The sequence below is a fragment of the Xenopus laevis genome, chromosome 1L (genome assembly GCF_017654675.1).
Source record: "Xenopus laevis strain J_2021 chromosome 1L, Xenopus_laevis_v10.1, whole genome shotgun sequence".
In the NCBI taxonomy this organism is placed as follows: Eukaryota; Metazoa; Chordata; class Amphibia; order Anura; family Pipidae; genus Xenopus; species Xenopus laevis.
The window spans coordinates 123815620-123843050 of record NC_054371.1 but is presented as its reverse complement, the minus strand read 5'-3'; the positions used below and the strand labels follow the sequence as shown (position 1 = coordinate 123843050).

At 37.3% G+C, this 27431-nt stretch overlaps 1 protein-coding gene across 2 annotated transcripts in view; it reads left to right on the top strand.

Annotated features, from left to right (window-relative positions):
- Positions 1-27431, top strand: part of shb.L (Src homology 2 domain containing adaptor protein B L homeolog) — a 119537-nt gene that overhangs the window by 20989 nt on the left and 71117 nt on the right. The gene's annotated exons all lie outside the window — the stretch shown is intronic.

Below are 27431 nucleotides of genomic sequence, written 5' to 3'. Positions count from 1 at the left end.
CAGGGATTTAATTCTTTAGGGTATTGATAATGAACAACATAATTTTTGTAATTTAAGAAGCTGAAGGGTAGCTCCCATTCATTGGTCAAGTTACTGACTCTAGTGGAAGACTTTTTAGCAATAATCACACTTTGGATTTAATACTTGGTGTTGTGCTTGGGAAATTTAATAGTTATAGTTTGAAATTACCATTTTAGGTTTCTTCCAAGTTTAATATTTGATTTGGATGTTGACATTTTGTGATAGCAATTTACATTATTTTATGAATGGAAACCTCTAGCAATTCTATTCCGGTTTTAAATGCTTTCACCTTGTACAGGTTATGCTAATACCCACATCTTAGTTCATGTTTGCATACTTTTCCTGGGTTTTAAAGGTTTTAAAGTAGCTCTCTACTGTGCCCCAACACATTCCTCTTTGCTGCATTATGATGTCTGCAATCAAATTTTTCGACTAATACTAGACACTTGTGTCTGTGTGTATCTAGATGTTGGGTGGCAGGCTTTACAACCCTAGTTATAATGTTGTATTGGTGCAGCTGCCTTGCATCACTAGTGTTTTAAGTAAAATGTCAACCAGTCACTATCTGCTTGTAATGTATGTTCTCTGCTTGGAGTGCTTTCTAGTGATGTGCGGAGCTGGCTGAAGCCCATGGGTTCAGGCTGCTTCCGCACAAAGTCTTTGGACCGCGAACGGCCTTCTTCTGCCCCAATTCCATCTCTGCGTGCCTCAATTTATATTCACGTGTAGCCCCGCCCCTTTAGTGACATCATAGCAGGGTGGGCATGGGTATATAAACGGGAATGCGCCGGGTTAGGGTCATGTGCGGTTGGAGGAGCAGTGGGTTAGGGTTGGGTGCGATTTTTGATGTATATAAATAAAGCATAACAAAGAAAAACCTTGGCTAATATTGGATGTAGGAGGAGACACACTCAGGAATCAAGATGTTTCGCTTCAAAACCCCAGCTGGCAAGTCACTTAGCCACAAAGTTGTGTATAACGTTTCATTATCCAATTGTGTCTAAGTTGTATATTGCTGATTTGGAGGGTAATTGCATGGCAACAGAGAAAACATATCATCATGTAGACTTTGCTATTTTCTCTTCCAAAGCCAGATTGCTATTACCTTTTTTATTTCAGTGCTTTTCTAGTACAGGGCTTCACTGCAATAAAATTTACAGTTTATGGACATCTATAATTTAAATACCAAAAACGCAGCATCCTAGATTATCCCAAAGCATTTTAAGTGCAAGTTGTCAGTGCTCAGTCTCGACTTGTCGTTGTAGTCATGACTCTTCCACCAACAGCTGAAGCCACGTCCTGGAATTGTTTCCTCTGAGGAATCTGTAATGTTAATATATGGTTTCTAAAAGCATAGCTGTCAGTTTTACAAGTTTGACGACAGGCCATTTTCTCTTTGACACACATTTCCTCTCCACTCTTGGCAACTAAACAGGAGTTTAAACTGCCAAAAATGTTATATATAGAACCTTAAAATTCTGTTGTTTTGGGGATATTTGGCCACAGATTATATCTGTCTCAGGCTTCTCAAGTTTAACTTTAGGCTCCCTGTCTCCACTCACTGTTAACTCACTTACTTTTCAAATTTGGTATGGGGTTTCTGTGTGGGGACTGGGGAGTGCCAGTTTTTTTAGGTGACTGTAATGACCAAATATATGAAAAGGATTTTGATCTATTGACATGAATTGTATATATGTACTTTACAGTTTCAATGTATAAATAAAATTGCAAAAATGTGTTTTGATTGTGTGTCGCCTTGCCCAATGTCAATATCCGTTATTAATTTCATATTTTAAATGTTCACTGCTTGACTATTTCTTTGGAATCCAGAACTGGACTTTCTCTGTACTGTCACATTGGCAAATATTCATGCTTCATTATGAGTTAGGTTAAACCTACAGATTGTCCTCCACTAAAATATTAAATATGAAATAAAAATATACTACCATAACAAACTGATAATCTATGGAGGTTTAAAAATAGTGAATTAACCCACTTTCTAACTCTACTTTTGTTTAAGTTAGTCTTTCTTCCTTTTGTATTTTATGTTTCTATTTTATTTTTTCCATTCTATTTTATAACTACATATGTTTTAAAATTGGAACTGGTTTTCCAAAATCACTATCAAAGCAAACAGCAGCAAGCTCTAACATTTACACAAAATAACGCTATGCATTCATACCATATGTAAACTGAAAAATTGTCAGCATCACTGTACACTGATATTGGTAAAATAATAAAAAACATATTGAGAAAAAAATATATACGTCGTTGTAAAAGACATGGATATTTGTATCCAGAGAATGAGAAATTGCCAGTGCAAATGTATAGGTGCCCACCCCATACTGCAGCCTTTAGTTTAATGCAGATGGGTGTGACTGGTAGTTGGGCTAGTTCAGATATGATTAAATGACTTGGTGGAAATGACAGCCTGAATGTGTTCCGCCTCTCACTGTTGATGTTACCCAGGGTGTGTTTCATTATTTGTTATAACAGGTAGTGCAAGGAAACATCAAGCTCTTTGAACCATGATGAACACAGGTTGCACATTCCTATACACAGTGATTCATTGTTAGGGCAGATATTATATATCCTTATCCTTATTTCCTTAGGATCATGGCACACAGTGCCGGGCCAAGTCAACCTGGCCGACTACATTGCCCCCTCCTGATGCGCACTCATAGGTGCGCATGCACACGTGCAGACAGGAGTACTACCAGAGCATGCGTATGCGCCAAAAGAGATGTGATTGCTGCCACAGGTGGTGAAAGAAGGGTCTGAACTAGGGGCAAGGCAGAATAGGTATGGTGCCTGGCACCCCTCCACCTTTGCACCCTAGGCACGTGCCTCCTCTGCCTACCACTAGTTACGGCCCTTATGGCACACAAGACAATTTGGAGGAGGGGGAAACTCTCCAAAATGCCACTGCGTTCATTTAGACAAAAAGTTTGCATCCAGTTTGCATTAAAAAACACTTGAATATGATAACTATGCAAAGTTGATGGAGTCGATACAGAGCATTTTGTTTCCCACCCATAAAGCTAAAAAACAATGAAGTGACAAAATACCCAAGATAGCCCCATATGCCATTATGCTAAAGTGTTAGTACTACCATGTTGGTACCATAAGTTGGCCATAAGCAGTAGTTAATAACTAATCAGTTTGATTTTTTTTCCCACTGACTACAAACAAGCAGAATTTTGTGGTGGGTTTGATTTCGCCAAACGAGCTGATCTCTCCCCAATATACCCACATATGCAGCCAATACGGGTGATCAGATCATAGGAATGAATCAACGAACAGATGCAGCCACAATTCTATGGGAATTTCAACCCTGGCCGAACGAACATCTGCCCGACTTTTAACCGGGGAAGCCCGTCAGAGGGCCCCACATACAGGCCAATAAGCTGCCGACTCGGTCTGTCAGCGGCTTTTATCGCCCCGTGTATGGCCACCTTTAAATTCTGTGTGGTAAACTACAGCACTTCACCACTCCATCTGTATGTGAGACGAAGCAGCCCTTCCTGGTGCCACTTTCTAAATTGTAGTACCTGTAGATCCATACCTAGAAATCCCTTTATGTGAAAATAAACTGAAAATATTTAGAAGGGTTAGATTAGTTTTATTTAGTTTTAGGTCAAATATATCTTTCCCTTTAAACATGTAGCTTTTCTGTCAGGTTTATTTCTTCTCAGTGGCCCCTTTAACCTAAAATAAGCCTTTGCCCTTCCTCCATTTTAATCCCATGATGAACTGCTGATGAACTGCTTTATAAGGAATGATTTGTAGCAGCACACAAGGAATTCATCAGGCTAACCTAGCAATACATTGGGATTCACCATCACAGCTTCTCAGGCATCTTACCATTAGAAGTGATTTATTTTTATGTATTTCTGTCAATTAGTGGCTTACTCATTTATGCTCAGTCGTTAATGGATGACTAATTAATTTGTAGCCATCTGTGCCAAGAAGAAGGGTTTTGTTGTTAATACTAAAAACGAAAGGCGGAAGAAAATAATCTGTTGCGTAAATGTGTGCTGATCAATGTTGGGATGTGTTTAGCATTGTTTATTTATACTGTATAGTTCTGGCATGTTATACAGCACTTTAGCATTTCTAGTTTGCTAGTCATTGGTGGTAGAATCTTTATAAAATATATCTCGACTTCCTTTCTTTTTTTTAAAGGAGAACTAAACCCCACTCCTAAAAAGAGTCCCCATCTACTAATCTCCATTGGTCCCCTTCCTGCTTTCTCCCCGTATAGCCCACTACTTAAAAAAGTGACCTCTCCATGCAGAGGTGCTCACAGGGCCACCTTAGGTATCGTCAGATACGTTCGTTAAAGGACCTCTGACACAAAGCTTTTTTCGCGCCTGCGCAGTTGGAGCCAGTTTGATGTTTGCGTCTATGTTGCAGAAAGTTCCACAGATAGCTGATGGGATAAAGAGGATCCGAAGATGGTGCCTGTGAGCTCCGCTACACTACTCTACATGGAGAGGACTTTCTGCAACACTTTTTTAACTAGTGGGCTATGCGGGGAGATGGGGGCTATTAGATGGGGACACTCTTTGGAGGGGGGGGGGGTTTCCTTTAATGACCCCTGCCCAAGATTTAATTTGCAGTTTGTATCCACTTGTTTTATGGACATAGTTGCCTGGAAAAGTGTCTGTACACAGGACAATACAAGTCTGTAGTATGGTTTATGGAATACAGACAAGGAGAGCAATCAATGCAATAAAAAATACACCCTGAAAGACTTTCAAAATGGGCCCCCACTCCCCTGTACCTGAGAGCATTTGGGCAGTGGAATTGATAGCCCTCATGGTTTGGCTCAGGGGTGTCCAAACTTTTTTCACCAAGGGCCATATGCGGTAAAATACACAAACAACCGGGCCACTCACTCGAGGTGAAGTACGTATTGCCTCACCTGGGTCTAGGGTCCTAGAGTTAAAGTACATGTAAAGCATTATTTTGGTCTTAGTATGCCTGCGTAGAGCGCCTTACCTCCAGCACCCTGCACCACCACTTCATTCCTGCCTGTATTGAGTCTTTCACCCAGCGGCCATTTTCCCTGCATTACTGGCACTGGCTTTCTTCCTGCTCTAAAGGCGCATGTGCGCATAGCCCCTCCCACCTGACATGTCCATTCATGTGGTGGCTGCTACTTTCATTGAACACAGATTCCTCTCTACTCAGCATGCGCTGATCATGTGCGGGCCATATTCTGGTATATTTTCGGAATTTGCAGCGGACATGGGCGTCCACAGAAAATTTTTCAAGGGGAGGCAAGTAAGCCAGTATCAAAAAGGGTAGCATCCCGCCCGCAACAGACAAATATATATATATGTGTATGTGTGTGTCTGTATGTAAAAGAATACAATAGCCACAGTTCATACAAGAAGCTATTAACAAATTTGCCCAAGATCACAGATGTCTACAGTTCTTTTTTCGTGCTAATTTTCATTTTCTCTATGAACATATTTTTCATTCTCTTTCTGTTCTCTCTGTCTTCTTCCTCCACCCACAACTTTACTTTTCTGTTAGTCTATTTTATCTTCCTTTCTTGATGTTTTCTTTTATACCTCATTTTTTTTCTCCCCTTTCCTTGCACTGTGGGAGCTCCAAACCTAACAGCAGCTCCCCTTTTACTTCCCATCCCTGCTGGGCCTACTGGCAGTGTTTTAATGGACACAGTGACAGGGCAGAGCAGAGCCAGCCTGAGCCATCTCAGAGTCAGAGCCCATCACAATTCACCCCAGCCCCAACTATCAATAAAACGATGCACCCTGTGCCAGAGGTGGATCAGCTACTGACCGAGGGAGTAGGGACACACATGGAGCAGAAGTGTTTCCGCACAGTTCTCCCCGACCGCCACGCTAGGGCTGCTGGAGGAGACCGTGGCGCTGCCATCTGACTCTCCTCGGATGCATTACCCTCTCCTTTGCTCTTGCGAAGAACTCCAGGGGGCGGGTTGCTTTCCGCATCTCAAAGGCAACCCCGCCCCCAAACCAGGGGATCCAAACATCATCCAGCCTCGGATGCAGGGAGGGTGTAGGGGCGCCTTGTGGGAGCATCAGGCAGAAAGTATCGCACCGGCAGCACAATGCGTTCCATAAGCACAGCAGTCAGAGTCAGACAGCAGCGCCATGGCCGCGGGCCAATTAAAAATGGATCGCGGGCCGCAATTGGCCCGCGGGCCGTAGTTTGGACACCCCTGGTTTGGCTACTTCACAACCTGGCAGAATCTTTAGTGCCATGATCACTGAGGTGGAGAATATACACTAAATGCTGATTTGATACTGGATTTTAGTACACAAGGGGGCACTTTTACTAAAGTGTGAATTTTCTCTTCACCTAATGTCACCACAGTTCACCTCACTTTGCTAGGTGTATTTTCACAACACATTTCCATATTTACTAAAAATCATAGGTTCACTTTTTCAAGAGAATTGTGGTGAATATTCTCCTGGCAAAAATTCTCTGAGAAAATATTTTCTCATACAAAAGTAGTAGCGGAAATTCTTTTTTTGAATTTTCACCATGGAAAAGTACCAAAAGTAGCATGGAAAGGGCCATGTTGATTGCGATTTAAAAGTGGCTGCTCTATTTTTATAATGGGAGTTCATCAGCCCGAACTCGGCAAAAAACACTTTTGCGAAAAGGGTAGCGTTCACACATTGATAAATCACCAGATTTTTGCTACATTTTTCACTGGCAGAACGGTGTGAAAGTTCTCTAGTCCTGAGGTTTTTGCTTTTGATTTGTCCTCTTCACCGTTTAGTAAATAGGCTATGCTGTGGTGAATTGTCTTCTTGGCGAATTTTCTCTAAACATCAACAATTCGCCCTTTAGTAAATGTGCCCCATGGTCTCCAATCAGTTCCAGGGAGCCGGGAACTACAAGTGACATTGCCAGACCCTGCAGCACAACTGCCTTTTGTGGTCTGGTATTGGGAAACGTTGTTATTCTCAGGAGTCTCCTTTAAAGGGATAAAAATCCTCTAATTTGTTGTGCATGTTTAATAAATCAGTTTCATTTATAGACTTTATTTTTATTTCTTACAATTGTTTATATATGTATGTTTTATGACTTACTTCTTCAACCTAACATGTTTTTGGCTGCAACACATTGATACTGTGAGTCACTGCTCTAAGAGTCCAGAATGAGTCAGCCATTTGCAGTGCTGATAAACCTTTTTATAGCTAAAAAAAAGTATAAGAAAAAATAATAAAACCTGTTTGTGAAAAATAATGATTAAACATCCAGTTAAGTTTGTGTGCATGTTTATATCAGTAACAGTGCATCTTTAAAAGGTAAAGGAAAGTTACATGCTGGTAGGGGCTACTCTTTACCTAATAGGATTTTAAGACTTTGGGGATGCTGCCTGGGACCCTCAGGGGCTTCAAATAGTAATAATTTTATTTCAGAATTTAGCAATACTCACCTCTGTAAAATTAAACAGGCAATTGTAAACGCGAGATTTCAATTTGTAATTATTGCTTTGTTTATATGGCAAATACACAAGGTCTTTGCAAAACAGGATTGAGAAAAAGCAAAAGCAATTGATTGGGTAAAAACACAAATTCAAAAAACGTGCACACATTTTTTGCCTTAGTTTTGCCCAAAAATTATCATAATTATGCCCGCGTGTGTCCTAGCTGGAATCTAACTAGTGACTTGATAGCTGCAGACCAAAAATGCTAACCATTTGCATGTCTGGCCATGCTTGACTGGGCAAGTTGGGAACTAAAAAGTGGGAGGGCTTTCAATTGGACAGCCTTGAAACATGTTATCAAAGAAGAAGAACAAAGAAGTAGTGAACATGCAAATATATAATTGCTTGCATTTGGGAAAGGTGCATCACCTTCATAGAAAGCAAGTACTAAAGCACATATTTTTCTTAACACTATTTCATTTTAGAAAATAAAATACTATTTATAGATAGTTCTCTAAATTGTGCTGAAGTTGCAATAGTGTGAACTATGTCTAATTTGTATTGTTGGCCATTTGAGCCAGGCTTAATTGCATATACACAGATCAACTTAACATCCATTTCAAGACTGCTGATTCATTTGATAGTTATTAAAAAGGAAATAACTGTAGCTTGCCTATTAAATATGTTGCATGAAAGGACATTAAAAGAAAATAATTTTAGAACTGAAAAACTTTAAGGATTTTATGATTTTATTACATTTATGTATCCTATGCTGTATTTAAGTGAACTGATTAACCTAGATTAAGCTCAATAGGTTTCAGGCTTGAAGCCAGATGATGCATTTTGCATGGCTTTTATGTGTGAAATGTTTCATGTGTGATATTTAGGGGGTTATTCATCAAAGGTTGAATGTTAGAGTTTTTTAGACCTCAAATGAACTCACAACTTGAATGGTTTCTTATTTAAAAAAAAAAAAAAAACTTGAATGGAAAACAATAAATTCTGCGAGTTGCAAAACCCAAAAACTCGAATTGATCGAGTTTCAGTGGAAAAAAAAACCTTGAATCTCTCGTATTATTTAAGTTTTCTGGCAAAACCCTCTGATAAAAACTCGAACATGATGAAGGCTATTAAAATCTCCAAATGGTACTCCCTACCATTCCATGTGTATAAGTCTCATCACCAATATCAGCCAATCAACATGTAGCATTTATCAGTTATTTGTCTTATTGGTTGTTATAGGTTATTGACCTGGGCAAACCGTTCCCCTTTCATTATATACAGTATATGGGGATTGTCTTGTTTTTGTTAGTTTCACCTGCACAATTACAGAAATGTTAATGTGTGTGGGATAGTGTAGTATTTTAATTCATATCGTATAAGAAAATCGATAAATGGTAAATATGACATGCTATTATGAAGTTTTGATAAAACATGCTAGTTCTGCACCAGAATGTATAATAAGATTAGGAGCTAGAGGCTCTCCTTGAGGGATGTCTAGCAGTATGCTACCAATCAGTTCACTTTAGCATGAATCTCTTGTGCCTCCAAAGCGTATTTACCCGTGTTTGCATGTGTCTCTTTCCCACAGTATAGCATCACACGTGTTCATTCATTTTGGTCTGCCCTTGCTATACAGTAGAATGCATTGAAATCCGCAGCACAGCAAACGCAAGTAAAAACGCCTGTGGGTACATACTCATACAGACACCTGTAACATTGCAGCAATCGCGTTCACAATCTGAATAGTTAAAGTGTTTGTGTGACTTGAAAGATTTGTTAAATATATTACAACCTACATGTGTAAGAGCTCATTATGAAAACATTTAGCTTCCATTAATACCCATTCTTTCTTTTTTTCGCTTATAATGCAGTGCAGTAGTCCTGTTGGTTTTGATGGCATAACCCATTAAAATTGTGTTATGCTATCCTGTCCTGACATCATGCAGTGTTACTGAGCTGTCTGACAGACTCTCTGATAATGCTTGAGCTCCTGTACAATAAAGGTCAATTTGAAAAAGGTCTACTAAGGATATCAGCAGAAAAAGCAAGAGCAACAAGCAGTGCTTCAAAGGCTCTTTGTTTTTACATAATACCAATATATTTATACATTTTCTAATTGGATTTACAAACATGTAGAAAAAAAATATCTTCCCCTTTTTTAAGTAAGTGGAGAAATTGTGAAAATGATTATTTGTTTTACATTTCACTCAAATTCAAAATTCAATGCACAAAGCTCCCTCATTACAGATTTTGCTATGGACTACTGTGGCCTTTTCATGATTAATGAGCAAGCTTATCATGACATATTGGGAATTTCCTATTAATTTATTCCCAGCCAGCTCTTTTTTTATTTAATTTATTTATTTTAAAGGTAACTCATAATCATACAATACTGAATACTAGTAAAGTGTTAATAAATATATATTAGTCATATGAAAAAGTTTGGGAGCCCCTCTTAATTCTTTGGAGTTTTGTTTATCATCGGCTAAGCTTTCAAAGTAGCAACTTCCTTTTAATATACAACATGCCTTATGGAAACAGTAGTATTTCAGTAGCGATATACAGTTTATTGGATTAACAGAAATATGCAATATGCATCATAACAAAATTAGACTGGTACAAAAATTTGGGCACCCCAACAGAGATATTACATCAATACTTAGTTGAACCTCCTTTTGCAAATATAACAGCCTCTAGACACCTCCTATAGCCTTTGATGAGTGTCTGGATTCGGGATGGCGGTATTTTTAACCATTTGCCCATACAAAATCTCTCCAGTTCAGTTAAATTTGATGGCTGCCGATTGGGTTGGTTTGGATTGGGTTAAATTCATCTGACCCTTGACTTTAGCAAGGACTCCAGTCCCTAAATTAGCCACAATTACAAGGGTGCCCAAATTTTGCACAGCCAGTTTTTCACATTTTTTTGAATACTGCTTCGCTAAAAATCTTTGTGAAGAAAACACCCCAGTACTCAGATGTTCCTGGGAAATGAAAGACATACCACTGTTATCTTTTTTGTTGAAAGTGGAGTAAATTATTATGCAGGCTGAGAGGGGTTCACAAACTCAAAATGTGTTTGTGTGTGTGTGTGTGTGTATATATATTTATTATGTACAGTGTTCCCACTCTTACCAGATCAGAAATTATTTTGGGTGCAATGGTCAAAATTTGTTATCCAGTTCAATAGAAGGACCAGCACTCCATTTCTTCATGACGTAAATGTGTCTTTATTTATTGCATATCCAACGTTTTGGCCCACATTAGGGCTTGGAAATGCATTGAATAAAGACACATTTACTTCACGAAGAAATGGAGTGCTGGTCCTTCTATTGAACTATATATATATATATATATATATATATATATATATATATATATATATATATATATATATATATATATATATATATATATATAGTGTTCAGCACTTTCTGTCAGTGTAAGGCTGCACATGTGTAACAGCGAACATATTGCCATTCCATGCAGACCTTGATAGAGCACTCTCATGTTTTTCTTTCAGTCAACCTTTTCAAAACGCCACTTGTTACATTGGTCCTTCCTTAGCTACTGTAAAGGTGCTGCAGAAGTCAACCGTAGTTACTGTAGCTATTGTTTTTGCATTAAGTGGCATTCTTCTTTATCTCCCTCAAAGCTGTAGCCCTAGTAACTCATTTATGTGACTTCCTGTTACTGGTGTTGTGGCCTGAACAGGCAACGGGATTCACACATGGCCACTCTATATTTGTGTAGAGTGATAACGTACTGCCAGTGGATCATACATTTCCTTCTAATAGACTAAATTAAGTTAAAGGAAAACTATACCCCCCGAACAATGTAGGTCTCTATAAAAAGATATTGCATAAAACACATAAAACAGCTCATATGTAAAACCCTGCTTCATGTAAATAAACCATTTTCATAATAATATACTAGTTTACTAGTATGTGCCATTGGGTAATCATCAATAGAAAATTGCCATTTTAAAATGGGATTCACGGTGCACACAAACCAAACATGTTAGGTCACATGAGCCAATTAACAGACAGAGTTCTGTCTTTTGCTTCCATACTTCTTCCTGTTACAGTTAGAGCTGCAGTATTTCTGGTCAGGTGATCTCTGAGGCAGCACGCAGACCATCACAAAATGGTGGTTCAAGGCAAGAGATGTAAAAGGGCAATATTTATTTAATTATATATTCCAGTTTGGTAAGATTCTTTAATATGTCACTTAATTTGATATAAACTATCTGCTGCTAAAGTATTCATTTTGGGGGTATAGTTTGCCTTTAAGTATATGAATCCGGTTATTGTATATTTTAACAGTGGTTGAAAAGAAAGAATTGGACACTACTGTCACCAATAGAGAGAAATCGTTTGTTTCTACATGTTACTGGAATGATTTTATGAGCATTCTATTTGGAGCTGAGAGATATCAATTGACTGTTTGCTTGATATAGAGCTCAGCAAGGCCACATTGTGTATGTGTACGCCTCATTCATTTCTGTCTAGTTATATAGGTCATGGTAGTTGCTCACTAATTTAAGCTGCAGTGCGCACTGTGATATGAATACTGATAATAAGGTCCTTCATATGTTACCCATTATGTTGCTGCAACTAAAATTACTTGTGTCTTAAATCATACAGGTAATTTAATACAAGAGTTTGAGCAACGGCCAATTTTCATATGGCATAGCTGTATTCCATCTTCAAATGTAGTGTTTGTTGTTGCTTTTGCACAGTACCACTGTCAAAATATAATTAGATTTGTATGCTGTTTGTGCAGTAGCTGATTTAAGACCATATGGAAGCTTGATATCCTACCAGGCTACTGATGTGCAAGCAAGAATAAAAAAACAATGGCAAATAATAATAAGCAACTGGAACCTTGAGGAATGAAAGTAGAAAAAGTGAAATATAATTTTTAACAGAAATTCTGCCTCATCAGAGCATTGGCAATGTCTGTGTAAAGCCTTCTCAAGGGGATCCTTGGACCCCACACACCTGTGCACCTCATTATTCAGTATAGTCCATGGAGCTTCTATACACAATCATTTTTAACATCTCTGTTCAAACAAACACCAGTTATTTCCTTTGAATTCTCTTCTATATGGAGCCCCATGACACTTTTAAAAATGTCATAAACAACTTACCTTGCTCATGAGAAAAATGAGTAATACCTGCATCGAAAACTAGATATTACTTTTTTTACTATTTTTTTCTTATTTGATTAGTTGAAAGTAGGGTGCCCTACTCCTTATTTGCATCCAGTGGCTGGCTAAATATCAGACTTTCTATTTATTATCTAAAAACTTCGTTAAAGTTAATTCTGCATCAGTTTTCCTAGGCAAGCCATGCAGTATTTATAAAGTGGTTTGTTAAGCTATACATGAACATGATTTCTGAGCCAAAACTTTATCCTGATTTTGCACCATGTGTTCAGTTCATACCCTGTGATTTCAAACTTAATTTTCTTACAAAATTGAACTGGAAAATGTAAGCTGAACAAAAGAAATGTATTTATTTTATTTCTGGTCACCTGAAACTCTAGCTCATTGTCCATCTGGTATTCCTCATAACTTACTGCAGACACAGACGGCAAACCTAGAGATAGATAAAACAGCTGGTGCAAAAAAGTGGTTAGTTCTTGAGTGTTTGGTTACATATGACATTTCATTTCTTCGCTGATTATTATCTCATCATCTAATCATTTGATTGGTGCCATATACTATTCTTAACAGTACCATATACTTGATCCTAACTAATCTAAATGAATCCATACTTGTGGCACCTCAGGTCCCAAGCATTCTGGATAACAGCTGCCATGCCCTTATTTTTTTATAAAAGGCTTCACATGGGCTGTCCAACTTGATGGGAAATTTCAGGGTTTTCCCAGAAGTTCATGGACATTTTGTATGACATCATCCATAAAATGTCATCCAGTTTGCCACCATATACAGATTATAGATAACTAACCTAATGAGTGAGGATTTTTTGGCAACTCTGCAGCATTTCTATTTGAATCATATATGTATTTTCAGAATATACTGTATACTGTGAAGCTTCCCTCCTGCTTGTCTATACTGTATATTCCAATTTAGTACATTTTCAGTCTACAAATGTCCGGTACGTAAAAACTTTGTATTACTTCATTCTAATCCAGCAGCTGTTAAGAAGCCAAAATAATCTGGCCCACTGAAATAGTCAATGGAAGCAGGTGAAAATAAAATAAATCTGTCAAGTGGGTGTGCACCAAAACCCTCACAAAAGATATATTGCATAGGAAGCAGCATACCAGCACTCACAAGCACTATGCATTGTCACCTTAGGCAATATAAATGTACAGCCATACATGTTAATAGGATCATTCAGCACTGTCATTTCTCATTTCCATCCACTCCTATTGATCCACGTTGGCTGCAGAAGCCATTATTTGCAGTAAGAGGATTTTAAAAATTGGCAAAAAAGTACATTTCCTGTTATTTTAAATATATATTGAAATATGAATATATATATATATATATATATATATATATATATATATATATATATATATATATATATATAGTCAACTACAAGAGGTCCTCTGCACTCAACCCATTATCGATATATTTAAGACAGAGACATTTTGTGCATACTGCTACTAAAAAATGCCTTACCCTATAAACAACACAGGTATTGTTTGTCCATATATTGCAATATATTTAAGCTGGCCAACTACGTCATCCCATATCTGGCCAGTCCTACGCTTAATTTTCATCTGATTCATTAAGAATTCAATTGCTTAATTATACATTTTACAAAGGGACTAAGTTTTACCTGCAACTTACTAGCTGCTTTAAAAGTAAAACTCCCAAACTTGGCTGCCCTTTTATTAGACACCAGTGGGATCACCTGACTATAGCTGGGAGGGGTGGGAGCTACAACATGGAGCTGGTCACTGCTCCTGTATAACTATAACAAACAAGGGAAAGTTGTGCTCACCACTATTTTTTAAAAACCATTAGGCGGGGGTGCAATGAGGGTGTGACCACAAAATACATATAGTCAACTACAAGAGGTCCTCTGCACTCAACCCATTATCAATATATTTAAGACAGAGACAAGTTTGGGAGTTTTACTTTGAAAGCAGCTAGTAAGTTGCAGGTAAAACTTAGTCCCTTTGTAAAATGTATAATTAAGCAATTGAATTCTTAATGAATCAGATGAAAATTAAGCGTAGGACTGGCCAGATATGGGATGACTTTGACGTAGTTGGCCAGCTTAAATATATTGCAATATATGGACAAACAATCCCTGTGTTGTTTAAAGGGTAAGGCATTTTTTAGTAGCAGTATGCACAAAATGTCTCTGTCTTAAATATATTGATAATGGGTTGAGTGCAGAGGACCTCTTTTAGTTGACTATATGTATTTTGTGGTCACACCCTCATTGCACCCCCGCCTAATGGTTTTTAAAAAATAGTGGTGAGCACAACTTTCCTTTGTTATATATATATATATATATATATATATATATATATATATATATATATATATATATATATATATATATATATATATATACAGTGTATATATATATATATATACTGTATATATTGCCATGGGTAGACTTTTTACTGTGTGATAATTCAGGGCTGTTTTACTTATACCCCTAAGCTTAGAAAGTGATGACAGTCTGTCATGGAACTCACTTTTCCTTAGAAAAGGGGCTTGTACCACTTCATTATTTTTTTTCAGTCCTGTTTTCAGCATAGATCCCGGTGGAGTTGTCCTTACGGAATAATCTGCCAGTTTTTTTCCCCCAAACTAAAATGAATGGCCTGTAATGTTCAGCTTGTCTGCTCCATATGTACCTGTCTGTCTTGTCAGTTGAAGTAATCTCCCTTCTGAAATAGTGCTGGACATTTACTACAGGGAGTTCACTTTTCCACTGACTGGCTTCTGTCCTTACATTATGGAGACCTACCTATAGTGAAAAAACTTTCAACAGCTCCATGTACACTTAGGCAGATCAAAGCAGCAGACTGAGCGATCTTTGTTTTTAAACATAGCATATCAAAAAACATATTATTTATAAAGCGTAGTTAGGTTATTCGATCTACGCTCAAAATGTTGTCTCACTGCTATCACCACAACTATCAGGGTTTGATTAGCAAAGGGTTATAGGTATTATTACCGGTTTATTATTTAGTATTCCCTGAGGCAAAGCCTGCAAGTATGTGTGCAGATGTGCTGCTAAATTTTTACATCTGCAAGTTTGTTACAGTTCTTCCTTTTGTGACTCCATATATGCATGTATTAATAGCACTTCCACAAAAAAATGCAATTATGGGAATAAAACAGCTTTAACATTTACATAAAAAAAAATATATAAGAAAGTGTACTGTACCATCAATACTGTACCATCAAAATCTTCCTGTACAGTTTAGTATGGACATAATGCTTGGCTTACTTAGAATTACGAATAATAATAAGAATTCATGCAGTTTTACATCTTCAGTGAATTCACTTTGAGGCTTTTTCTCATATTCCCGAAGACATTACTAACTTGCAGCTGGCTAGACTTTTTGGCAGATCTTTTCTAAAATCAGCATTTTATGTACAGAACCTCCCATGAAAATAAACACCCCTTAATACTGAGCGTAGCTACACACATTGCTAACCTTTTAGGGAAAGCTTACTCAACCTCTACAAGGTCAGAATCAGGAAACAGTTATCTTTATCAGCAATAAAAGGTTACAACTGTGCAAGCAGTTTATATATCATGATCTGCTTTACTCACAAATGCATGCGTGAGAGAGCAGTATTATAATAACAAACTATTGTAGACACCAGTCTATATATTTACTATAAATGTATGGGATCCATTATCCAGAAAGCTCTGAATTACGGAAAGGCCATATTCCATAGACTTCATTTTATCCAAATAATTTAAATGTTTAAATTTATTCTCTTTTTCTCTGTAATAATAAAACAGTACGTTGTTTATCCTTGTTTAATCCTTGTTTCCTGAGCCTCAACTACCTTTAAGAAAAACTTTAAATAATATAGGGCATTTTGTTTCCTAAGGTTGTCAGTTTGCATATAGGTCTAGGACAGCTGAGCATGTGCCCAATTAATCCTGTAACAATGATATGTCAGATGGCAGTGTGCCACTTCTGACTTCCCTTTGGGGATCAGTTATCAGATTACAATGTAGTCCTATGCTTAAAACTGTCTCATAAAGCTGCCTTGTTTAACAGTAATTATTATCCTTGAACAAAAGGTTAAAAGGTGTTAGCAATCCTAAATCAGACAGTTCAAACTTGAAAGCACCACATATGTGATTCTGTGGTCACTAATAATAAAATGGTCTAGAGCCGCACCAGCTAATTGTAGCTGGCAACAAACAGGGCCCATTGATTCATATGGGTGTAAGCCACATAGGATTGTAATAGCTCAGTGGTATGATTAAAAAGCATACACTTACATGGTGGTATATAGTGGCTCTTAAAGGGGTTATTCACCTTTAAATTAACCTTTAGTACAATGTAAAGAGTGATTTTCTGAGACAATTTGCAAATGGTTTTAATTTTGTATTAGGGTAGAACTACACGGCCAATTTAGCTTTTTTTCCGTTGGATCCGTCGCTGGGCGACAAAACGCACGTCGGATCACCGTTGCGACACCATCCGTGTAGTTCTACCCTTATTTGTGATTTTTGAGTTATTTAGCAATGTGGTTGCAGGGGTTCAGATTACCCCAGCCACCATGCACTGATTTAAATTAGAGACTGTAATATGAATAGAAGAGGGCCTAACTAAAAAGATGAGCAGGGCTGCCCCACTTGGTACCAGGGGTGGTATAATTGCGCTCCTGGTACTTTAAGAGCTGAATTTCCTGTTTTCAAAACGGAAATTTGACTCTTCTAGTGCAGAGAGCACAATTATGCTCTCTACAATAGTGTTCTGGCCCTCTCCGCCACCTCATGGACCCCTTCCGGCACAAAAAGGTGAGTGCACGGGGCGGCAGCAACAGCAAGCTGCCTCAGACAGCGGAGGGGCCAGGATCGCCCCTAAAAATGAGTAATAAAAAGTATTGATAACAGATTTATAGCTTTACAGAGCATTTTGGTTTTTTAGATTGAGCCATTGGAAGCTGGAAATTCTGAAAATCATCAGAAGAAGAATAAGGCAAATAATTAAAAAACTATAAAAAAGGAAAAATGAAGGCCAACTGAAAAATTGCTTAGAATTAGCAATTTTAAGAGACTAACATAAAGTCACCCACACGTGCGACAATATGGTTTATTAGCTTGCATGAGAAGACTTCTGTGATCCGATCCAACTGGATTTCAGTGGTTTGAGCATGAAAAAAATCAATTATGCTATTTTTGCTTAGATGCCGCAGCAATTGCAAACTGGGAAAGTGAGAGGGCAGCACCACTGTCCCATTTTCTTTAGATCCTTTCCTTTATCAGACAGTATCTGACCATTCAACCCAAGGGCCATTCACACTAATAACCCAGACTTTGGCCCTTTTATATTTTACTTTGTCAAAGACAAAGTGTGAAGCTAACACTGTCTCTGCATGATTGAGTGATGGGTCTGTCACTCACTCCTCTTTTGTCAGCAGCCTAGGGGTTGGTAATGGGCTCTCAGCAGGATTCCAGCAGGGAGAGAGGTAAGCTGTTATACATGTCATCCAAATACAATTGAAAATTTGCAGTTATTTGCAATGGAATATAAAATAAAACGATTGTTACAGTATTTATACATTAGCTCATGGTATTATGCTGCAGATGTTAACTTGAAAGGGAAATGGGGCGGTGAACCATCAGCAACGTTTAGGTTCCACATAATTCTACCCCAATGTAAAATTCTTGTTTTTAGAATAGAAAATTGTAGAATATTGTTTTTTTATGTCATGTCATACACATGCACTTGCATTTATACTGAATTACTTATGAGACAGGGGACCAGGGAATGTGCACTGATTAATTGGCCAGGTCAGTAGCACTTCCATTATACTTAAATACATTTTGACTTAGCCTTTTCGGTGCTCCCACAACCCCCCTTTTTGTATATAGCCAAAAAAGGCTCTAAGTCTCTTGTGGCTATAGTTGCTATGGTTTTTGTTATGACTGATGATTGCGACATATTATAACTTGAGAATTCATAAAACTTTTTCTCTGAGCTATTCTTTCATAAGTCTACACCAAAGACCTCAATAAATGACCCACTGTTCTAAAACCTACTCAGTATTCACATCCTATATTAATAACACCTAACAAAGTAAAAGTCTAAGTAGTTTGGCATTGCTCTCTTTTTCAGTTTTTATGAAGATATATAGCAAATGATCAAGTAACTTGGACAGTCTTAGAAGAAGCTTGATATGACGTAACCACTGTAAGCCATAATAAATTATCTGATAGGTACCTCAGTTTGCCTCTCAGGTGCCTTATCAGGCAGTACTGATCTCATCAACAAGATATTTCAACCTGTCCCAGCCATTCCAAATAATGTCTAGACAGGGTTTTAAGTTCTGTCTTTAGGGGCCTATTTTTATATGACCCATACAAATCTGCAGGTTAACCAAGTGGATTGATGTGTTAATGATTCAGACCTAGTGGTAGTTTTGATCCAGGAGAAGAGTGGACACAGAGGCTGTTATAATTTAAAGAATGTAATTATCTACACCAGTTCTGGGTATCACTGGTGTAGAACCTTCACTTCTTTTAGTTACATGGTTCTTGTAACCTGACTCGTGTCATTGTTAAATCAAGTTTAGTTTGTCAAACAAGTCAGTTGCTTTTGCACCAGATATAACTAAAGGTTAGACTTATCAAGGGTCAAATAGTCAATTAGAATTTAAAAATAAACACATTCGAATTTTAATTCCCCAAATCAAATGTAAATTCGAATGTGAGATTTATCACACCTCGACCATGGAAACAGTTCTAATTCGAATATTTTCCACCTAAAACCTGCAGACTTCATGTGCAAGTCAATGGCAGAGGTCAGTTTGGAGATGTTAATATCCTTCCTGACATTTACGTTTTTTTAGGGAGAAAAATTGATTCATACGAATCGAATATGAATAGAATACGATTAAAATTTTCGTGGCGGGAACATTCAATCGAATTATAGCCATTCAATTTTTTTCTTAAATGACCTCCCAGTCTTATTGTGAGTATATTTGAGTTTTAAAAAACTCACATGAATTCAAAATTTAACCTTTGATAAATGGGCCTCTAAATGTAGCTGCTTCACTGTCATAAAATGTAACAGATCGTTGGTACACACTAATGGAAAATTGTGCAATATTACATAATGCATATTTGTGAAGAGTTTTTTATTTGTACTTAATGTAAATAAGTCCTCCTCATGGCTGCGTTATTATTTCAAGTTCAAGCTTTATAAAACTACATATAACAGGAAATTGTATTTTATGTTTTTCTTTTAAAACAGAATTCTGACATGGTTTATTTACTTGGCTAACTCCTCAGTTTTTGCTGGAAAACACCACATTTATGGATTTAATGACTCAATATATATATATATATATATATATATATATATATATATATATATATATATATATATATATATATATATAAACCAATCGTGATTTAGTTTAACAATATGCCAGTTGTTTCTATGTACTGTATGCCAATGTTAAGAGTAAGTTAATATAAAACAGTGCTTGATGCCCATTCGTATGTATTTTGGAAACCTTAGGGGACATTATGCTTCATCAAACATTTGATTTCCTTTTACAGTTATTGCTTTCTGAGATCTGTTTGCACATGGTGCAATTGCCATGCGGTGTGACTGACAGGCCACATCTCCTAACAATTGGATCTTTCGGCAATTTGGCTCCCCAAGTGGATAGCTAAAACCACACGAATCCAGCATCTACCAGCTTTGTGTCCTGATTGCATGATGATGAGTGTGACCATTAAAAAATAAAGTTGTTTTATCACGGCATTGATTTTTAGGAGAGTGCAAGCGGCAATGACAGTCCTCCAGATATGTCTGATTATTATTTTATATATTTTTTCTTTTATGTTAAATCTGACTCTCTTTGTTTAGACCAAAACGTGGTCTCCGTCATCTGTTTGTATGCAGTGTATTTAATGTATGATGCTGAAAACAGCAAATTCATTCTGTCTTTACACTTTCCCCTGTGATGAATTGAGCTATTTAACAGCTGAAGGTAAAAATACTCAAAGCTTCCCACGCACGTGGAGGAAGGTGTAAGGAAATGAAGACATATACTGGATTTGGAAAAGTAGCTTATATATAAAGAATCAGATGATGTAATGTTTAGTGGGGAAGTTAGTTTCCAAGGCGCAGTATTGTGATTTCTGTTGCTCTTTGCTATTGTCAGGCTTGTAGCAGTGCTGCATTTGGCACAGACCCAGAGTGAGTTAATGTACATTACAATTCTTCAGCCAGTGGCCTTTGGACTTTACCTTTGCTGCACAGAGTAACTGTGTTGCAGGGACTCTAGTAATATAGTGCCGTGTTGTTGTTATTTTTATTTATTTAGTTCTGGCATTTTCTACAGCACTTTACAGTGATTATACATATATCACACCAGCCCCTGCACCAGTGGAGTTACAATCTGAGGTCCCTATGACATATCAATTGCTAAGGTCAAGGACCCAGTTAACTTGTCTGTATGTTTTCGGAGTGTGGGAGGAAACTGGAGTTCCCAGACTATACGTACTGGGAGTCCATACAAACTTCTTGCATGCTCTAACTGGAGTCAAACCTAGGACCCCCAGCCCTGCAAGGAAGCAGTACTTATCATTGTATCACCATGCTCTGTTTTAAGGAAACATTGTTACAGCCATTCATCTATCCTTTTGGATGGAATTAATTGCATGCCAAACTATATAAATGAGAGATATTACTGCGGATGGGAAAATAAATCACATTTTTTTTTTTTTTGCATGACATATAAACCTGACTCACTCTGCCCATGGGCAAATATCCCCAATGAGTCTGTTACCCATAGCAACCAATCAATCAGTGATTAGCTTTTTTTCAGCCAGCTGCAGGTAAAACAATGAATGCGGCAATTTGATTGGTTACCATGGGTTACTGCCCATGGGCACGTTTTTGATAAATTACTCCAACTGCGTCTTAGCTGAACCCTTAAACACTGTACAAAAAGAATTAACCTTGGTATATGTTGGATCCTCAATCTTAATTCATTCATTGCAGGGCAATAAATAAAAAGGAAATTATAAAATATATTTGAAGTTAACAGTTTATGATATTAATAGACTTTTTGTGAAATGTATGTGCGGTCAAATGCCTTTTTAGTGGATTGAAAGGCAGTGGCAGAATAGTAGTTGCTAAAAATGGTGAAATACTTTGCAGAACACAATTTCATACCTTGAATACACCATTAAATGTGATCATTTTCTATCTGCTGTATAATTGGTGTAACCTTTTAGGTGTTACTATAAAAGAGACGTTCTCTGGCTGCTCTTTCTGATTTCTTACCTACAGTGCTATTTTGCTTTGGTACTTTTTTGAAGAAGTTAAAGGTATACTCCCCCTTACAACTTAACCTTCAGGGTGTAGTGTTGGATCAGACTCTATACTCTGCGTGGAACTGAAAAGGGTCCTGTTGTAAAGGGCTGTGTCTTTGTATGCATTTTTGAGTGTTTACACAATTTGTGTGTTTTAGCAGAGACAATTCACCATATTGTCTATGGCAGGGTACTTTATGGCATTTTGTAGCCGTGACAAATCACAGGCAACAAATAAGCACCATGTATCATTGCCCTTAGAGCGAAGGCATTGTTGAAGGAGTTTGCTTCCTATTTAATTTGTCTTAATATCTTCTATTCTTATGTATGCTGTTGAGTTTCCTTATATTTTAGTATGGTGTCACTGACGAGTCCTTACACAAATCAGAAGTGAATCTAATTAACCAAATAAGTCCCATTTAAAAAAATAATACATTATACATAGCCCTGCTTAGTTATGTTGCTGTTGAATGTTTTTTTTTCAGGTTTCAGTGTAATTTAAGATAAAACATGTCTAAATATGATTACATAGGTTATGACAGCTAATTACACATTGCAGCATGGAATTGCTTAAAAATGAATAACTTCCTTATCTGTGTATAGTAGTGTTATAGTGTACAACAGGTAGTATAAAAGTATTAGCTTTATTCATATGCAGAGGTAGCGACTGTGCACATAGTTATTCAGGTAATATTACTCGCTGCCAGAAGAGAAAATCACATTCAATTCAGTTCAGTCTCTGATTACCCTAGTCACCATTTAATTACTACCTCTGCATGCTCTTTCCTTTAAAGATGTATCTTAATTTTAAGACTGAATTGAGGTTCCAGCTTGGTGGTTGCAACTGTCCCTTAAAGAGCAATTGGATGGAAGTAAGATGGCCATTACTGTGGAGCTTGTGGAATCAGCAGGGAGTCTAAGACACCATCCATCTGCTCGTGACAAGACAGAAACACAAAGGGAATGGATGGGGTTTCAGCTCCAAGGCTTTCACACATAAACCTGCTTTTTTTCTGAGGAGGAATTACTGCTGGCTGATGCACATTGTTGTCTTTGAACAGTATATGCTGCCTGTCACAGCCCATCTGATTGCAGCTTGTATACATCACTGAAAGGCCACTTACATTTCTCATTGGTTAATTACATTATTATTTTTTTCTTTCAGTCTGTGCTAGCTTGAACACTGTCCTGCTCTCTGCTTGAGAGCAATGATGGGGATTTTCTCCTATGGACATATAAATGTCTCAATTTAAAGTATTGTATTTTTTTTCTTATTAAATCTATTCTACAGCCTTGGCAGAGTTAAATGTAAAATTTTAATGTATTTGCTATTATTGTATTTTGCTACTGTTGTTCACTGCACTTCCCCATGCTGACATTTAAACGTTGCACTAGAAAGATTTCTTTCTATTTTTCTGTCTTTTGCTATAATTGTTAGCTTTATTTGTAGTTAATATGTAGCTTGAATTAATTTCAGTGATAATTATTATTTCTTCATCTTTTGTGAGTTGGCCTAGCACTTATCATCATTATCTAGTAGTCTGGTAGGGGGCTGTTTGGACCTCTGTGTATCTGAAATACCAGCACCTATTTTAAATGCAAGTCCAGACCTGCGCTTGTCACACAATGCAACTAAATATAGTCCTATAATCCCATTCACAAGAACAGTTAAACAGATGCTGAACTGTTGGTTGCACTTTCCTGTTTTACACCATCATTGTCCTGTCTTCTACCACATATCCTCAAAAGGCTAAAAACTTGCCACACACACTATTAAAAAAAGGGCTGTTCACCTTTAAACTAACTTTTAGTATGATGTATACAGTGCTATTCTGAGACAAATTGCAATTGGTTTTCACTTGTTGTTTTTGAGTTATTTAGCTTTGTATTCAGCAGCTCCACAGTTTGCAATTTTAGCACTCCTGCTGTTAGGGTCCAGATTACCCTAGCAACCATGCAAAAACTACAAATTTGTAGCCATACCGAGCTTTGTTTTTTTAGGTGGGGTCAATGACCCCAAATTAAAAACTGGAAACTGTCAGAAAAAGGAAAATCATACAAAATCTATTTTTTTTAAAAATGAAGACTAATTGAAAAGTTGCCATTCCAAACATAAAAGTTAACTTAAAGGTGAACAACCTCTTTAAGTTCTTGTGATCTTCATTATTTGTATGGCGGCACAACGATCCCAACCAACATCCAAAGTACATGGGGATCGGTCTGGGATTGGGCAGGTTTGAAACTGTATCTGCCCTCACACCATTGCTATAGGGTCAACCCGCACATCAATAATGCAAAGTTTGAGAGAAAAAAATGCAACAGGCCATCCCTCAATATTATTGCAGTTAGTGTGTTCAAACTGAATATGTTATTTTCAGATGTCTCTTTTTCTTAGTGTATGAATGGGGAACTGGCAGATGAGAAAGTCAGGGGAGCCAGAGTTTCTTCACACTTTCTGTTAGACCTCCTCTTTCATCTTCTGTGCCCAGAGACTCCCAGTCTCTAAGTGAAACGGTTCCCTTTTATGTGTAACATTGTAACACTGTCCCATTCAGGAAACCGTTAACTTAAATTCTATTAAACATCACATGGGAGCCACGTGTATACTTGATATTGTTTTTCTTCAAGAAGGCATCTTTTAACAGGATGGGACCTTAGGAAGCATATAAGGGGCAGTGGAGGAGAAAGAGCACTGTAAACACTGTTGTTTCCTGTTTCACGTATTCAGAGCCCCAATGAAGAATGAAAGAGCTATTCATGAATGTTTGCTATGCCCTCATTAGGTGTTATCTGCATCTCTTTGCTGTTTGTGGCTTCTTTGTGTAGTTGCGCTTCAGTCCAACAAAGGCTCTAAAAGTCTGCAAACGGATCTCTTCCCCAGGATAACTCAGGTTTCTGTTATACATGTCACCTTATCCCAAAAAAAGCAAAATAAGTGACAGGCTGGTGCTCCTGAGAGCACTGACGTGTTTCCAACAACGGATGTTAAAAAATTGTCTTAAATCTTTTTGTGCTTATTTTCTTTCTCTGCATGCATCTATTCCACCAAATGCTGCTGTAAACAAGAACCAACAATGGCCCTATCCTATTTGCACAATAGCAATAAAGACAGCATTGATAAAATATGAACCGCTTGAAGAAGATCAATACTCCGATAAATGCTGTTACAGTCACACATATGTAAATGAAGACAAATTGGATGATTTCTTGGACAGACAGAATATCAAAGGTTATTGTGATACTAAACTCTATAGTTAGTATAAGTATGGGTATATAGAATTTATGTGAAAGTATGGAGGGGTGGGTGTATGGATGCTGGGTTTTCATTTGGAGGGGTTGAACTTGATGGACTTTGTCTTTTTTTCAACCCGATTTAACTATGTAACTAACTATGTAAATTGTACAGCTGATATCTAATGTTGCACTGGACATTTTGACAGCCTTTGGACCAATAGCAGAAATTGCCATGTCGTTTTGTAAATGCACTTCACCTGAACAGGCTATGAACAGTAGGTTTTGCTGGTGCAAGCAACAGCACAGCAATGTCCACTCCTATGTAGATATGCAAACTTAGTCAAATTTTCCAAACGCACTAAACGTTTTCATAATTTGTTTGAAGTAGAAGATGTGGCTATATAACATAAATCATTTAGAGGCATGCTCTTGAAAAAAAAAATTTCTTTCTTTGAGCATTTTCTGTTATTTTGCTTGAAAAAGGCTGGTAAATCCTTTGAATAATGAGTGCAACGGATAGGGCTTCTGCTGAATATACTTTTTGCCTATTGTTTTAATAGTAAGTAAGTTAGGTTGAAAAAAGACACAGGCCCATCAAGTTCAAACTTGTATGCTTATATACTTGCTAGTTGAGCAAGAGAAAGGGAAAATAAGCCTCTCCAATTGTGCAACTTGTACTATGAGCTATCTTCCATAACCCTGTATTACCTCACTTGCTAAAAAGCCATCCAACCCCTTCTTAAAGCTATCGAATGCATCAGCCTGCACAACAAATTCAGGGAGAGAATTCCACAACTTCACTGTAAAAATCCCATTCCAAATATTTAATCTGAACCTCCTTTCTTTTAATCGGAATGGGTGCCCTTGTGTCAGAAAAGTCTATGGTTTTGGTTATTGATCTAAACGGGTCAAACAGGGAAATTGAAGCTACTCCGTGTTTGGTCCTTGCTAGGTAGATCATTAGATTACAAGTGCATTAATAATCCCCCCATATATTAGACAAAATAAAGGAATGAGATAATCTAATTAATAATATTCTACCTGTTTATGTGAAAAAACAACTTTTTCTTTAGTGTGCCATATTTGTGTGTGCTTACATAGTCACTGTAATTTAATCAAACAATTTATATCAATAAGGACAAAGTATTAAAAGCCAAGTAAATTCCAGAATAAAAATATTTAAACGTATTTAGTCATAAGGCTTTTGTGTTGCTTCCCATGATCAATAGCCTTATGTTTCCGACTTTACAGCCCCCATTGAACCCATCCTTTATCTCCTGTATTCCAACTGCACTGCCTGCACACAGCAGTCCTATACAATATAAAGTGGGGCAGTTATGTGTCATATTGCATGCTCAATGGACAGGTTAAATTTGAAAATATCTATGGAGCTCTTGAGCAGTTTTGGGGTCGCAATCATCCTGCAAGTGTTCAATTGTGCAGCCCTGCCCTAAGAAAGATTATGCTTATTGTGACCAAATTACATCCTATAAATGCTTAGCAACAGTACGGGCACATGTAATTCCATCTAAGGAGCCTTGGTGTACATTTTGTAATGTTTTCTTTCATTAGAAGCTACCATACTTTCATGTTTGAAATGCACCAGGCAATCACTTTTAAGTAAAATATACTGCCTATACTTTTTTTACTTGAGTCAATGCTCCGTTAAAATTTAATTAAGTTGAATTCAAGAATCAGATGAACTAGGTATGGAGACTTTCTGTAGCTGTTCAAGCAAGTGTCTGAGATCTCTCTGTAGAAACAAGGAGTTCTTAAGAATAAATCAGAAATTGCGTAATGTTGCTTGATGAGTATACATACTACTCACTGAGAAAATAGGCCCAAGCATATAGCAATGACACAGATGGAATGTTTTGTGTGCTTTGCACATAATTCCTTCAGCGAGAAGGGTTTTCATTTCTCTCCGTTCTGCCCGAGTGCTAGAATGCCTTGCAATATGCTCCTTTATTACTGTAAACTGAGTTGGGAGGGGTTGCGTTCCAGAAGTAAACATTTCTAATCAACATTTCTAATCAAATAGCAGATGCCATAGGCACTGAAGGTGTTCATATCCCACTGGTTAGCAAATGTATTCCATCCCAATGTAAACTAGATTTAGATTGATTGTTGACAAACTGACATTTACACCTTTTAACACCTTTTATTTCAGTTGTTTTCTTTTTGAAAAAGTTTAAACTTAAATGTTCCTCT